We start from the raw sequence: 14,377 nt of genomic DNA, 5'->3' as shown, positions 1-14,377 counted from the left end.
TCTTCTCCTTCTCCTGCTGCTCCTCTTCTTCTCCTTCTCCACCCTTTTGCCCAGGGTCAAAGGGCAGCAGGGCTCTGTGTTGCTGCACTTGCTTTCACTCTTGTTCCTTTTCTGGCAAAGTCAGTGTCGTCCTGGGTGCCTGCTGGTGGAAAGAGAAGCAGAATTCAATGCATGTGGGCACAGAGCAAACCTGGCGAGAAAGAGGGCGATCCACCATGGCCAAGGCCTTTGGGGGCAGGGCATCGCACCCTAAGCCCCTCACGCACGCTCCCAAACGCAGTCAGACCCCCTCGCCGGTCCGAGGCCAAGAGGGCACGACAAGGCTAGCACCCCTCAAATGCCAGGGTGAGGCTGAAGGGGTGACAGGGCTGAAGGGGAAAGGCTCCAGGGCCCAGCTGGCGTGCCGCCAAGACAGCGCCTTCTGCAACCTCCCTGAGCCAGCCTCCAGAGTGGGGAACCGGTGATCTCCCAGCATCCCTTTCGGGCAGAGGGCTTTGCATGAGGCATGCCATCTGTATGCTAGGGCTCCACAGTGCAGGACAGCGAGGCCTGGAGCAGCAGCAACAGCAGCCAGCAGGCTGGCAAATCATTTTTTTTGTTCTATCTTTTGAAACCAAAGATCGGGGAAAGCGCAAACGCAGTCCCCCACTACCAGAAATTATGCAGTTGAGTATCCCGCATTTGGGGACACTGCAGGGGTCAGCACATCCGATGTGCAATGGATGAGCCTCACCCTGGGAGATCTGCCTTTCTGATCACAGATTCTCCCCTGCCAGGTAAGTATGAGATGCAAACAAGAGGGCAGGGGTTGGGCCCGTTCTGGAAGCCCCGCCCCAGCCCTCCCGGAAGCCACGACCCGGTCCTCAGCCACAACCCGGTTAATTTATTTATGCAATGTTTGACGAGTACAGGTATCCGACAAACATTTAATAAATAAATTAATCTGGTAGAGAAGGAAGAAACAGCAAGGAATGGTGCGGCGCAGTGGTGGCAAGAGCAATGCATGGTGCAGAGGGGAATGTTGAACCTTCAGTGAGGCTTCATCAGGTAGCATGAAGAGTAGTAATGGGTTGGGCAGAGTGGTTCAGGTGGGGGAAGTGGCAGGGAGGGATTGGAGAGTGTGCTATACGTAGTTTGGCTAGCATCAGGGAACGGGATCAGGAGTAGCAAAGAAGCGAGCAGTAACAATGGCAGACATCACAAAAAAGAGGGATGTCTGAAAGGCATTCACAATTTGGCAAGAGGGTGAATGTGGCAGTTTTTGAGGCTGAGGACTGTAATTTCTCACCAGAGGAAGTTAGTCCTCAGCCACGACCCGGTCCTCAGCCAAGACACGGTTAATTTATTTATGCATGTTTGTCGTATACAGGTATCTGACAAATATTGCATCAATAAATAAGCCAGGTCCACGTATCCGACAAACATTTCATAAATAAATTAACGGGGTTGTGGCTGAGGACTGTAACTTCCTCTGGTGACCCCTTGCATGGGGTCACCAGAGGAAGTTAGTTTGCGCGTGGGCATATTTTTTTCTCTTTTTTTTCTTTTCGCCAGCACAGAGCAGGGGTTTGGGGCTTTGCTTTGTCTGTGCTCTTGAGCCTCACGGGCCTCATAAAATGGCTTGGAGGGCAGCTTTGTGGCTCGCGGGCTGTATGTTGGACACCCCTGATCTATTGGATATAATCATCTGCGACCTGACTCCAATAGGCCTTCAGAGATCTCTTGAATGTTTACATTTATACTTATTAGATTTAGACTTGCATTTAAACATTGTGAAATCTAAAGTATTAATGCTAAATGTGGAGAGGTCCAAAAGAGAAAGTTGTTGAGCGTTTTAAATACCTTGGGAATTTTATATATGCAAGAAAGGGTCAAACTGTACAGTATATGTTTTTAACATCCGTTTTGTTAGCAGCAGCCACCCAGCTACGACAATTGTTTCTAAAGTTGGACGTTTTTCCGTTTTACCAGTGTTAACATTTTATAAGCATACACTTCTCCCTCTTTTAATTTTTGGAGCAGAAACCAGTGATAATGGTATAGCTTGGTCAAAATTAGAAGTTATGATCTTGAGGCCATTGTTATCGTTCCCTAAATCATTCCCTTTTGCAGGAGTTAGACAAAAACTGGGTCTGACCTCTTTTGCAGCTCAGGTTGACTGGAAGGTCATGTAGATCTGCAAGCGTTTATTTTCCCCCGAACAACCCCTCCCTCCATGTTAGGGACATTTTTTCTAAAGTCCAACTAAGGGCTTCATAAAACCATACAACTTGGGCAATACAAAATCTCCAACTCTTAGTATAAGCCTGTACCACCTGAGATGAGGATAACATGTACAGAGCGGTCAGGCTGATTTTAGGAGGGAGAGAGGACTGTAGGTCAGTACCAAGAAATTGTAGCATACATTTGGTTCAAGGAAACACTGATACATTATTTTTACAATACTTAGTGTATTATTTTAAATGCAAGTAGGCCAAGATAAATCTTGGGGAAGTAAGTACTATTCACATAAGTTATTAACAGGCCGCAACATTTTCACTTCCCACTAGCCATTGGCTAGGGATAATTGTCTGTTGGCGAGCAAGTAAAATGATGTCTTGTGTGCATGTGGATAATTGAGAGGGAAAGTGACATTTTGTGTGTGGCTAATACCTTGCAACTTGAAATTTTGACCCCTGTTATAAACGCACCTATAAAACCCACACAATTATTATGGTTTAGGTATTGTGCAAATGCACCGCCATATCTGATTGCTGATTGCACGTGCTTCCCGCTGCATTTTGTAAGCTTGGTCATATCCCTCCTTACTGTTTTTTGACCTTCTGTTTATCTGTTGTATTGACTCTTTGTTACCTGACTAGCCGCTAAGCCACCTGGTGAGTTCCTCGTGCTCTGTGCACTTCCCTCCATCCTCTCTCTACCCCCCCCCCCCCTGCAGCCATGGTGCTCTCCATCCCCCCCAAATATTGTAACTGCTTATCTATTACCTTTCATACCTCTCCTTCGAAGTCTGGAAGGACAAAGTATAAGAAAGCACTCCTGGTCTCCAACCCTGGACTGCCCATTGCTGACACCTACGTCAATGCTTCCTCCAGACAATCACGGACATCATCTTTGCTGTCCCCTCTCCTGCCCTATGGACTCTCCTTATGGTCTCTATCTTCTCCCCTTTCTCCCCCTCCCCCATTAATGGTGGTAGCAGATGGGAAGTACTCCTGGCACACTTCTCGTCTTCCAGGTGCATCATAAAGTCTACCTGAATGGCACTATCATGACCCAGGGCTCTCGGGCCAACCTCCTCCTTCTTAACAGGCTTCTGCCATCTCTCTTTAGATTCCTCCCATCTCCTTTCATGCCTCCAGCTGCCTCCCCTCTGGCCACTTTGCCACCTCCGACGGTTGTACCTCGTCCTTGTACCCTGCCGCGGAAGACCTTTTAAAGTTGGCAACCAGCTTAGCTTAGCTACCCTCAATTCTCGCTATGCTGTCAAACACTCCTCTGACATCTGTCACCTCCTCGAAGACTTTGACCTTGACGCGCTCGCCCTCATCAAGACGTGGTTCAATGCCAGCTCTGTCACTACTTTTGACACTCTCCTGCCAGAGGGCTATACTATCTTCTCCAAGACCAGGTCTAATGGGACTGGAGGTGCAGTGGCCCTTGTCTTCCCTGAATGGGTCCCTGCTTCTATCATACCCACCCAATATTGCTCTTCCTTTGAATGTCTTGTCTGCAAGCTTTGCATCGCTCCAACCCTCTTGCTACCATCAACGGGCCTCCTAGGCTGATCGACCCCTCCCCCCCACCCCCCTCCTTTCGGAGTGGGCCGACCTCACCTTCCTCTTTGCTGACCTCTTGCTCTAAGCTTCTCCTCTTTGGAGACTTCAATATCCATCTGGATTCACCTGATGCGGCTACTCTACACCTTCGCAATTCTCTATCACCATTCTTCCCTCTAGCCCAACCCACTCAGCAGGGTGTTAGGGAGAATTCTCATTCTATGGCTAATTTCCCTTACCTATAGAGTCCCCCAGCAGCTTTGCTGGATTTGAAGGGTTTGTTTTTTTCTCCTGCTAAGAGTGTGACCCTTTTTCCCACTCTTAGGCATATTTGCTATGTGTGTTCTAGGCTATTTTTTTGTGTTTAATGTCTATGGGGTTTATCTCACCTCCATAGGAACCATCTTTATCCACATGTGTTACACAGCACCCTCCGTGCCGTGACACAGGGGTGTCATAGCGACCCCCAAACATAGAATCCATACCTTGGGACTGACTACTGTCTCCCAGGGCATGTAAAGTCCCAATTGACTTTACTAGTCAATCTTTATGAACAAAACTAGTACACCCCATCTTACTATGGAGGTACTGGCAAGGGTTAATCATTTTTCTCTTATGTTCATTTTCGAGAAGGTATCGTACAGTCCCTCTCTCAAAGGTTTCTGGCTGGTGGCAGTGGTTACTACCTAAAATATTCGACCGCAAAAATTTCCCTATGTGATTTTCCCATTGTTTGAGGCTACCACATTTACTGACAGCCTCTAACATACCGCCGGTTTATTTTTATATTAACTTTACTCCGGTAGGTTTTATTTGCCAGAACTTTTATATAAATTCTTTCTCGTGTCTTTCTCTAAACTCCTAAACCAGGTCGGGATCCTTTGTTCGTCCTTTTGACGGGCTTCTGCCAAGAAGCCCTCCTTTCGGTGCCACTGAGTCTGGGGTGGATCCATTGTGTGGGAGGGGGGAGTGTAGGACCCCTGGACAGAGTTGCCTCAGCAACCCAGGTCGTACTCTGCCCTGAAAGGCTGGAGGGTCTCCCGCCAGGATGACCACTCCACTGTGTGAGTGACAGCGAGGCTGTATGAATGGGGATCTTTTTGCATAAAAGCAGGGTCCTGAGGATTGGAAGAGCAAGACGTCACCACTAGAACTAAGAAGCCGAAGAGGAGAGAAGCCAAAGACATCTGCAACGACTGAACCACCGGTGAAGCCCTGCTGTAGCGTCTCATCACTTTTCTCCACACGACGAGAGGAGATCTTCATCTGCAAGAGCCTTCTTCCCTTGAGCTGGTGGGGCCAACCAGTTTGCCAATCGCCTTCCTGGGCCTGCCTTGGTCGAATCGCCAGTGCCCTGCACTTGGAGACCAGATAGCCAGGCACCCGTCCACCCAGACCGCGATTTAAAGGAGCGTACCTTTTTATTGGGCGGCACCACAGCTGGTTTCATCCCTGGGCAGTGCAGTAACTCGAACCTTCCTCCACGACGAGAGTCTCTCTTCCTCTGCTGGATCTCCCAAACTGCAGGAACTGCCAGGAACAACCGCCACCGCAGGAGGCTCTTCTACATTTTAAGGTATTTTGTTCCGCCAGGCCTCCCTTTTTGTGTGGTAGTGCTAAAGGTGTTTTAAATCCTTTACCTACCTGCTGGGTTGGCTACCCCTATCCTCTAACCATGTCTTTCATCTTCTGCATCCACCTTTTTGAATCGTTTAACAAAGACTTGACTGCAGCTACAACATTTTGCTCCTGGGCTCTTTGCCCTGTACCACTGACTCTGGCACAGGCCTATTGACTCAGACTGAATTTGTTAGTTATAGTTGAGAAGCAATCTAGAGAAGGCAGTTCTGTGTTGGTGCACCTACTTCTTATAACCACATTTTCCTTCCCACATTTAAAACTTGTGAAGTGCCATTTTGCTTGGTTTTCATTTAAGTATTATACATGCTAAAGTACTGCCTGTCCTAAACTTGTTCACAAACATATGGGAAGTATTTCTAGGGTGTCTAAGAATATATTCCTGTATAACTTGTGCTTTCCCTCCCTTGTGAGAAATTGCTAGAGTGCCATTTGTGTTTGGTTTTCACTGTGCCGTTTTGCTCAGTTTTCACTCTTGCTCAAACTTGTCTACAATTTAACTAGGGAGTTGTGTATACTTTTCTTGACTGATTTTAACTTGCTTTAATGACTGTGATTAATGTGTTAACTTAGAAGTGTGTAAAATAAATATATATATTCTTTTTAATACAAAGCTTTGGTCAGTGTTTCCTTGTGCCATAGTATTATAGCCCTATTGTGTAAACCCTGAATACTACTCATCTCCCTCTTGAGATAAGACTGACTGCTTAGCCACAGCTACCAACTAAATCGTTGTGGTACAGACTGATACCAAAGGGGATTTATTGCTCATACCTGTAGTGTTAATCTTCTGTAGTGCTCCCTAAGGGAACTGCACCGGATTCTGCCTAACACAGGGCACACCTTGGATGCGCTCATATCTCCCTCTCTAACCCTCTTTCTACCCCTCTCTCCTGGTCTGACCATTCTCTCCTCTCCTCCTATCTGGAGCTCCTGGGCTCCCCAGCTAAGCCTCTGCCCGCACTACCAATTTCCTTCTGTCATTCGACCGATGAAGTGTGTCAGTAGCTGCTTTTGTCGCCTCCTTCGCTTCTCCCCTCCTACTATTCACCCTCACACTGACTCAACTCTTGCTAACCAGGGGGGGGGGGGCGTGGCCTGGCAGCCATGGAGTAGGCTGTGACTCCATCATGCTCTGTGATCCGGCAATTGATTTTCTGAAGCGCATGCTACCAGCCAACAAACTACTATATAGAAACAACTGCATGGGCGTCTAAAGGTGAGGGAGAAGAGGATGCGCCTACCCGCGAGTGAACTGGTGAAAGAATAAGGGAGATCTGATACTTTGTAGCACGGCCTGAATGCAGCCGTATGATGACAAAATGGCGGCCGTGATAGAACAAAGGGACCCGCAAGACCAGCTGACAAGCCTGCAGAACGGACCGCTGAAGTGGCGATAGAGTGAAGAGTGGACGGCGGGGGCTGGATCGGAGCCACGCTGATAGGTAAAAGCAGCGGAACCCGAGGGGAGTGCAGGCTGTGGCGTGGCGGGGCGCTGCGGGAGGAACGCGCGGTGGCTGCTTGCTGCTGCGGGGATACAATTACAGACCCGGCCCCCTGTGCTGGTGAGGAGCTGCAGAGAGGAGCTGCTGGGTTTTATCCAGCAACGATACCGGCAGAGCGCGCGCATAAATAGTGTGTGCGGCTGCCGATGACTACGGTTTTCGGAGCCAGTGAAGAGGCGAGGGCTCGCGGACCACGACTGCTAGCCGGGTCCGGGAAACTGAAAAGCACAACCCGGGCACCGAAAAGTGCATTGCCTGTAAGACACGCGCGCAGCCAGCAGAAAATGAGATACAGATAGGTGGCTTAATAAATAAGCAGTGCGGCACGTACAGTGAACTGCGTTGCGTTTGCTGGGACAGATTCGCTCTGTGCCGGTCCCCTGAGGGATGGCAGCATATTGCCAAGCGATGTAAGATGGGGAGACCCTGAACATTGCGCGGCCTCTAAAACCAGGCATCCAGACCCCAACATTGTGCCTATGAGCAGTGTGTGAGGCTGCCGATGACCATGTTCTGCAGAGCCGGTGAGGAAGCGAGGGCTCGCGGACCGCGACTGTAAGCTGGGTTCAGGAAACTGAAAAACACACCCCGGGCACCGCAAAGTACGCTGCCTGCAAGATACGCGCTCAGCCAGCAGACAACGGAATACGGTTGGGTGGCCTAATTAGCAAGCGGCGCAGCACATGCAATGGGCCGCTTTGCGCTTGCTTGAGCTGTTTTGTTCTGGGCCGCGCCTCTGTGAGCTGGCACCACAAAGCCAAGCGATGTAAGATGGCGAGACCCTGCACATTGCGAAGATTCTGAAGAAGACACCCAGACCCCAATATTGCGCCTGGGGGGACTCGGCACTGATGGTGGGGGGTAGGCCATACTGCACCCCTGCAAAGATCCAAGACGAGCCAGGCATACAAGGTTGAATAGCCATAACTGGGGGAGTGAGAGAAGGGGCAAGTGGCCCCCCACCCCAGTGGAACTGGGCAACATCGGGCCCTCCTGAGGAGGGGGATAGGACCACAGATAACCCCTTGGAGGTGAAGAGGTGGGTCCGGCGTTCCTGTGCCGGCCCTGTGGACATTAGAGCGGGTGAAGAAATAATCAATGCGAGCTGAGGTGGCCTGGATGTTGCTTGGGCTGATGTGCGAACGGCAACAAAGTGGATGACCTGAAAGAGCAGCAACTTTAACTGATAACAAAGGTACGTGGGAGGGCACAACCCACCTGAAATCTAAGCGCAGCACACGCTGCATACTGCAGTTCTTTGAAGGGTGCGTGCCTGAGCCTGGATTACCCGAGTGTCGCTGCGGAGCTGTAAGAAATAGACTTGGAACGATACAAAGGGGCCCAGAATTGAACACGCAGACAGGACCGCATTATGTCAGTTAAATGACTCTGGGCTAAAAGCAAACAGCCCACAATGGACGCCTTTGCTAAGTCACCACGAACTCCCGCTGCCCCGGTGACGGGCCCAGCCACGGACCCCGCGAGCGGCACTCTAGGGGGAGAAAATCATCAGGTCCTCACGCCAATAACGGAGCTGAGGAACACATGGGGGACGGCACAGGCGGACCTAAGAACGGCCTTAGAGAACAAGATTGATGCAGTGGGAATTGAAGTTACCCTGCTGCGACAGGATGTCAGGGCACTGGCGGAAGGGACAAGTGGACTAGAGATTGCGGTGAAAACGAATACAGAAACTAGCACGAATAATGCGAAGGAGGTCCACGTATTGAAACAGCAGGTAGCTAACCTGGAAAACCGAGCAGAAGAAGCGGAGGGAAGAGCGAGAAGGAACAACATCGGAGTGGTCGGCTTGCCAGGACCCCACGAACTATGTGGAAAATATGATCCTGCAAGAGATAGGAGTGGACAAGTTGTCACAAGGGTTTACTGTCGAACGAGCACATCGGGCCCTGACGAGAAAACCACGACCTGGGGCCCCTCCTCGGGCGATAATTGCGAAAATATTAAACTATAAAGACAAAGAAAAAATCCTGGAATATTTTCGTAAAGGTGGGACGATTGAAAGGGCATCTACTAACATTACGGCATACCCTGACTACACAATGTTAGTGTAAAGGCAGAGATACAGCCATGTGGCAGTCAAGAGGAGACTGCGCACGGCTGGGATCAAATATATGTTGTACCCTGCAAGGCTATAAGTCTTTCACAAAAGTAAAGCATTCTTTTTTTGAAACCCCGGAGGATGCAGTGGCGTGGCTGGACCTGCAGGGCTGCCCAGATCGAGCGGTGGAATAAGACTGTGGGAAGCAAGATAAGTGCGAAGAATGCAGTAAAATCATTGGGGTGCTGAGCAGAGGGGAGCCCATTATGTCAGGTTTCAATATCTGCATTATGTCGCTTTTGGACCAAGTGATCCTGTTGGACTGGAATCTAGATAATAAGTATAAAGTTGACTGGGAAATACTAGCGGTAATAAACAGGAGCAGTAGAATGGAGGCAATCTACCCCCCAAGAGTTAGTAGTAAGACAGCCACTAGAGCTGCTTGACCCTGCTGAGCCGCGAGTACGGGCTATTGCCAGAAAGGGCTAGATGCGGGGGTGCCTGAGATCCAGGGATGGAGCTAGGCAACAGTTGTGGAGGGTGTTGTTGGGATGGGATAGGGAGGCGCGAGGGTGGGAGGTTGGGGAGTTTGTTGTGTAAGGGGGTTTGGGGTGTTCGTAGTTAGGGGAAGTTTGAAAGGGAGAACGAGCCTACATAGGCAGAGATGGAAGTGTGATTTGGACCGCACCAGTGGCAGGGGTAAGGGAACTCTAATGAGCCATGGGGGACCTTAAAATAATCACGTGGAATGTTAGGGGACTTAATAGTTATCTAAAGAGGAATAAGGTTATGTTGTACCTGCGCAGACAAAAGATAGACATCGCATTATTGCAGGAGACACACCTGACGTGGGAAAAGATGGAGATGGTTGTGAAGAAATGGAAATGGAAAGGGGTGGGGGTGGGCTCGACATATTCTGCTTATGCTAGAGGAGTGCTCATTTGGGTGGCGCCGCATGTCCCGTTTCAACTGTTCCAGGAAAAGGTGGAAACAGACGGGGGGATGGTTATATTAAGAGGATTGGTGGAGAATAGGGAGATAAACATTGTAAATACATACGCCCCCAATCAGAACACGGCAGCATATTTCAGAACTCTGTGTGCTAACCTTAGCACGTGTATGGGAGGTGCAGTGATTTGGGTGGGGGGGATTTTAACTGTGTGTTAAACCCCAGGGTAGACAGATCAGATGGAAAGGTTGATAGACCCGCCCCAGCGGCTAAATCGTTGCAGACACTACTAGACGAATTTGGTCTAGCAGATGTGTGGAGATTAGTAAACCCCCAAGAAAGGCAATACTCGCACTACTCTGCCCTGCAGCAGTTACACTGAGACTGGACTATGTCTTGCTACGTCGGAGGTAATAACTGAGATTACTCAGGCAGAATATAAAGCGAGGGTCCTTTCGGACCACTCACCCCTGATTTTCGGATGGCAATATTGCCCTCCGAGAGCAAGGATTCCGACATGGCGCCTCCGGGCAGAGGCACTTAAGGATCCCTGTTTTAGGGAAGACATAAGGGAGGAGATTATAAGCTACTTTGAGACAAATACGGGGAGTGTGGACTCAGCGGGCACATTATGGGAAGCCTTTAAGGTGGTGGTGCGAGGTGTAGCCAAAGCAAAATCAAAGGGCCTGCAAGGTGGGATCTTGGCTGACCTGCAAGAAACAGAAAAGGAACTGGAAAAGGCACTGAAGTGGGGAGGGGACACAAGAGAGACATGGAGTTGATAGCTACACTGCAGCAGAAATGCGCCGAGCATTGGGAAAGATTGTGCAACCTCAACTATAAAAAATATATAGAGAGGCAGCATGCGGGAGGGGACAAAACAGGAAGGCTTTTGGCATGGTTATATAAGAGTGAAACTCCTAGACCCACGATCAGAACGATAATGAGAGAAGATGGCAGTGTAGCGGATACCCAAGAGGGAGTTAATCAGGAGTTTGTAGAATATTCTAGGTTACTATATGGAGATAAGGAAAGACGTAGTCATAGAGAGATAACAAACACTGGAGGACATAGGACTGCCCAAGATAAGTGTTGAGGAAAGAGAGGAGCTAGAGGCACCGATTACTCTGGAGGAGTTGGGAGAAGTGGTGAGGCAGTTGCCTACTAGTAAGACTCCAGGGGCGGACGGGCACCCAAGTGAATTTTATAAAGTATATAGGGAGGAGGTGCTCTCCCCAATGTTAGAAATGTTAAATGAAGCGTTTGAGGTGGGACAGCTGTCGGAATCACTTAGAGAGGCGATCATAATACCGCTTCCCAAGCCCAACAAGCCCGGGCATAGCTGTGGCTCCTACAGACCTCTGTCGATGTTGAACCAAGACAGCAAGATATTGACGGCTGTCTTGGCAAACAGACTGCAGGGAGTTATTGGCAAACTAATACACCCTGACCAAACGGGCTATGTCCCGAATAGAAATATAACTCATAATCATAGGTGGCTCCAACGGGTGGTTGAATGGGGAAGTAAGAACGAAGGCGAAATGGCAATTGTGCCCCTGGACGCGATAAAGACTTTCGATTCGGTCAAGTGGCCATGGCTGCTGGCGACCCTGATTGGCTATGGTATGGGGCCTGGATACATAAGGTGGGCAATGATGCTATATAGTGAACCTCTGGCCAGGGTCAAAACAGGATCAGTGATATCCGAGAGATGGCAACTTAGTAGAGGCACCAGACAGGGGTACCCATGGTCCCAAATGCTCTATATACTAGCCCTAGAACCCCTAGCAATATACCTTGGGCAACAATACGATACTATAGGTATCGAGATAGGAGGGGAACGTCACTTGATCTCCCTATATGCAGATGATTTGCTGCTGTACTTGAGGCACCCGGAAGAAAATCTCCAGTACATCCTGAAAGTGATGGATAGATATGCGGGGTTGTCGGGTATAGCAGTGAATCCTCAAAAATCCAGCATTTTCCCACAATGCTATAAGGGAATCCCTGTGGGACGGTTGCCGGTGTTACAAACACCATGGGCGGTCAGTACTTTCCGGTATCTTGGGATAGACATGTACCACACAGTGAAAGAGGAGCACAGGCACAACACCGAGGTAGCCATTAAAAAAATCAAGAACTGTATGAAATTCTGGGTGAAGCTGCCCCTTGCAATGATGGGACGGGGGACAATGCTTAAGATGGTGGTCCTACCTAGGCTCCTGCATTATTTTGGGAATATTCCATACCTGATACCTAAGATGTTTTTCACTAAACTGAACAGCATGTGTAGGGGTACCCGAAATAGAGTGGCACTATGGAAGTTGCAGAACTTTAATGAAAGAGGGGGATAAGACTGCCCAATTATGAGGTTTATTATGTAGCGAGCCAACTGCAATATGTTGCTAAATGGCTCTCAGATGAACAGACCCCCGAATCCAGGCTGTTTGGACAGGATTGTGCCCAGTTTTATGTAAAGGAGATGATCTGGCTGCCCAAGACAGAAATGGAAGAACGCGCTAAGATGATGATGATGCTGGGTTGGAGGATCTGGCGCCGAGCATGCCAGATGATGGAAAACCCATTCCCATGCTCCCCTCAGGTACCATTAGTTGCACTGGCAGGAGGAGATAGGCAACTGAGGATGGTAATCGGGAACCACCGGGATTCGGTTCGGTGGGGTTAGTGACGATGGGGGGATATATGGCAAGCGGGGAACATCATAGATTTTGAAGTGCTGGGGGAGGAAATGGGATTACACACAGGCCAGTATATCACGTATCACAGAATGGTGCAGAGAATCAGGAGAACATGGCCCGAGACGGTTCTGGAAGAAGAACCAAATGCTAGCATAGCCACAATTTATGATATAATGGAAGGGGGGGCATGAGATCTCTAGACTGTACGAGATGGTGATGTCCAAGGTTGGGAAGGAATTAACACAACTAAGACTAGACTGGGTAGCGGAAATAGGAACTTCGATGGAGGACGGAATGTGGGACGCGCCCTGGAGGTGTAAAGAAATGCGAGACTAAAACAGATACAACTGTATATTACGCACAGGGCATATATGACACCCCAGAGGATATCTAGGTTTAAAAATGCTGGAAGACAAGCATGTCCCAAATGTGACGAAGAAAATGCTGGCATGGTACACATGTTTTGGTCATGCCCATTAATTGAGCACTTCTGGGGTGAAGTAGCACAGAAACTAGCGGAAAAGTGGGGTCATGATTGTTATTGATACAGCATGGGCGTGCTTGCTGGGGGGGGTTCCCTAGATCGCAGAACCCTAGGCATGTTAGCAAATTGTAAGATCTAGCATATGTGCTTGCAAAAAGAAGGATCGCCATTGGATGGAAGACATGTCACAGACCATGGGTGGAGGTGTGGTGGAAGGAGTTGCAGAAATGGGTGGAGGCAGAAACCATGGTATGGCAAGAAGCGAGCACTATAGTGGGAGAGGAGGAAGCAGGAACCCTGATGGCATGGAAATCATTAATGGCAGAATTGTTTGGAACGATACAAGATCTGATAGAATCCACGGAAGGGGAGACCCAACCACGTGAGGCGAATACAGGGAGCGTGGAATAAATGGGCTTGTAAGGGAGGGTGGGATAAGGGGAGCAGTGACCAAATTATGCAAAGAAAAATTGAGCTGTTGATACTTGCACTGCGTGTTTGGTTTGTATTGTTTTTGTTTGAATAAACTAATAAATTTTTTTTTTTTTTTTTTAAAAACTCTTGCTAACCCTTACCTCTCCATCTCGAACACTCTTGACATCCTTGCCCCTGCCATGAGGCTCTGTATGAAGCCTGCTACCATGGGACGTGGCCTGGAGCTCATGCTGTAACCTATGTATACATAGAGCTCCGGCATTCATCCTACACTGATCCTGTAAACAGCATTTATTAGCCTGTTTTTCTGTATTCAACTTGTCCAGATAATTGTCAGCTACTCTTCGCTGATCATATTGAGCAAATTTGGGTGCACTTGAGGCAGCAGAGACGCCGGAAAATAGACTTGGAGCCAGACTAACGCGCGGGAAATTGCAGGCAAGATGGGGGCATGCGCGCAAAGCACCACTCAGCAGAAGCAACGCTGAAGAGGATCTGCACAGTGAGACAACAGTATCTGCAGTAATCCAACACAACTGTGCGCCGGAGCGGTAACAGGAACCCTCCCGGGTGCTCTGAGGTGCCTCGGGTGCTAACATAGCCGCGCCTGGAACATTGCAGACGCACACCTCGGTGCGTTGCAAATCGACTCCCCTGACGGACTCCTGAGACCGGGGTGGCACGGTGGAGCCTGGAAAACCCAGTTACCTAGAGGAGCGGCGTCATGATGCCTAGTCGGAGGCAGGAGAGCGACGAGCATACAGGTACGAACAACTAGGAGGGAGAAATTACATCCAGCCCCCATACCAAAGCCCATAATCTGGCA

The 14,377-nt window shown here is 49.2% G+C and overlaps 1 protein-coding gene and 1 non-coding gene across 2 annotated transcripts in view; one reads left to right on the top strand and one right to left on the bottom strand.

Moving 5' to 3' along the window:
• The window catches only part of KRIT1 (KRIT1 ankyrin repeat containing), a 1,383,280-nt gene that overhangs the window by 105,247 nt on the left and 1,263,656 nt on the right, over positions 1-14,377 (top strand). The window lies entirely within an intron of this gene.
• On the bottom strand, positions 621-784 carry LOC138570407 (U1 spliceosomal RNA). The gene has a single exon (XR_011303470.1). It is a non-coding gene; the product is annotated as a U1 spliceosomal RNA (small nuclear RNA).

This window comes from Ambystoma mexicanum, chromosome 2q, assembly GCF_040938575.1.
Source record: "Ambystoma mexicanum isolate Mex_15411 chromosome 2q, UKY_AmexF1_1, whole genome shotgun sequence".
In the NCBI taxonomy this organism is placed as follows: Eukaryota; Metazoa; Chordata; class Amphibia; order Caudata; family Ambystomatidae; genus Ambystoma; species Ambystoma mexicanum.
Note: the sequence above shows the minus strand (reverse complement) of the source record. Positions and strands in the feature narration are given on the sequence as shown.